Raw genomic sequence first — 1,950 nt, forward strand, 5'->3', positions numbered from 1 at the left:
GTTTTCGTTTCTCGGTCCAAGAAAAGGTTTCTCTAGAAACGAATACAGTTTTCTGGCCAAAGTTGTCTTGGTTCTTTTGTGATGTAACCAGTTTGGTTTTGAAGGCGGTTGCATGGTCTGCTGTTAGAAGTAGAACAGGGGAATTCCAATTTTGGCCGTCTTATTTTGGATACGGCAAGTCAGCGATCCAAGTTTAGTGGGTGGCAGTATTTAACGTATTTGAAAATCGGCTATATATGTGGCAGTGATTAAAGACCGGCTATATATCATGGAGGCAGTGGCTGAAGGTATGTGGCGGTAGTCTTGATGAGAGTCTGAGGGTCACATTATATATAATTTTATAAACGAATGGTTAAATATAAATAATAATTTAGTAAATTTTATTCACAAACAAAAATAGTACATATTAATTTAGTATCTAGTTTAATTATATTTTTATGATAGGTTATTCTTATTATTATAAAGAGTAATTTATTATAAAATTTTGTATTTAGTATCTAGTTCAATTATATTTTTAGAATATATTATTTTTATTTTTATAACGATTAATTTATCATTATAATGGATTAATAATAAAATGTTGAAAATTTACTAAAAACTTTGTTAGGTTTTTTCTCTAAACACTAGTTGTAACATTTATGAAATATAAATTCTCTGATTCTTTCTAGATATTTGAAAGTGTCTTCTTGAGAAGGTTTGTACTTTTAGACTATATTATTTTTATTTTTATAAGGATTAATTTATTATTATAATAGATTAACAATAAAATGTTGAAATTTTACTAATAACTTTGTTATGTTTTCTCTCTAAACACTAGCTATAGCATTTATGGCTTTCATATTTTCTACTCATTCTAAAGAAAATGGCATTGGAGAAAGTGGCACTCCTTTTTATAGTAATTTTGTTGAAGGTGGCAATAGTTCCAGACAATCATCTGCTTCTAACTCTATTCCCAATGGAGATAAACTCAATCTCCACAATCTTGTTATCAAACCAGGCAAACAAAAATGTAGTAGATGTCTAAATGCTACAATAGACCCCAAATTTGAAGTGCACTCAAGTCACATCAGAGAATATATACAATATATGGAGAAGTTATATGGAGAAGTTTCTAGGGATCTGGCCTTCAAAAAAATCCCACTCTCAGTAGGTCAAAATCAAGTGGAAATGTAAAGGACAAATCAAGCTTGAATTCACTACCAAGGGTTTCCTCACCATTGTATTTTCCATCCTAGAGGATCAAACATGGATATTCAATAATGGCCGATGTGATCAACATAAGCTTTCTTTCTCACTATGAGTATTCGAGAAGGTCCATGTAAGCAACTGAAGCTTATGAGAAATGGACTATGAACCATAGTATTAGAGAATGTTGATGATGAATGCTTTTTTTTTCATTTTTTTCTTGTTTTTTTCTCTCTCCTTGTTTCTTGAATGTGAAACGTCCAAACTTCATTTCTCGTCCCATTCTCATTTCTCGTTTCTTGTTTCATTTCCCGTTTACCGTTTCATTTAATGGTAATGACAAATGTATCCATGAGTGAAATAAGTGGAAGCACTGTACTATGAATAAGGAATATCAACAATCAATGGTTTTTCTCATCAATGTGCGAGGGGAATGGGAGAGGAACATTACAAGTTGTCATTTTTGTTCATCATCTCTGGTGTGCTTCATTTAGTATTAGGTGGAGTTGCCATAATGGATCTAATCGCTCCACTATGAGAGAGAATGATGCACACTCTGAGATCATTTATGGCTTACTGCAACACAAAAGAAATGTCTGCATTAACAAGTGTGCCACATTTAACACTTGTCTTACCTTCTTCCTTCATTGTAAGATTAATAGTATCATGGTCTTATGGCATTTTCCCTCCTCTGGTCGTAATAAATGGGATGGACCATTCACAAGTTGGCGAGTGTCTGTTGGATTCTTGAGAGAGGTAGAAAGG

This window comes from Pinus tabuliformis, chromosome 8 (genome assembly GCF_031772625.1).
Source record: "Pinus tabuliformis cultivar Carrire ecotype Pingquan chromosome 8, CPIR1, whole genome shotgun sequence".
NCBI lineage: Eukaryota > Viridiplantae > Streptophyta > Pinopsida > Pinales > Pinaceae > Pinus > Pinus tabuliformis.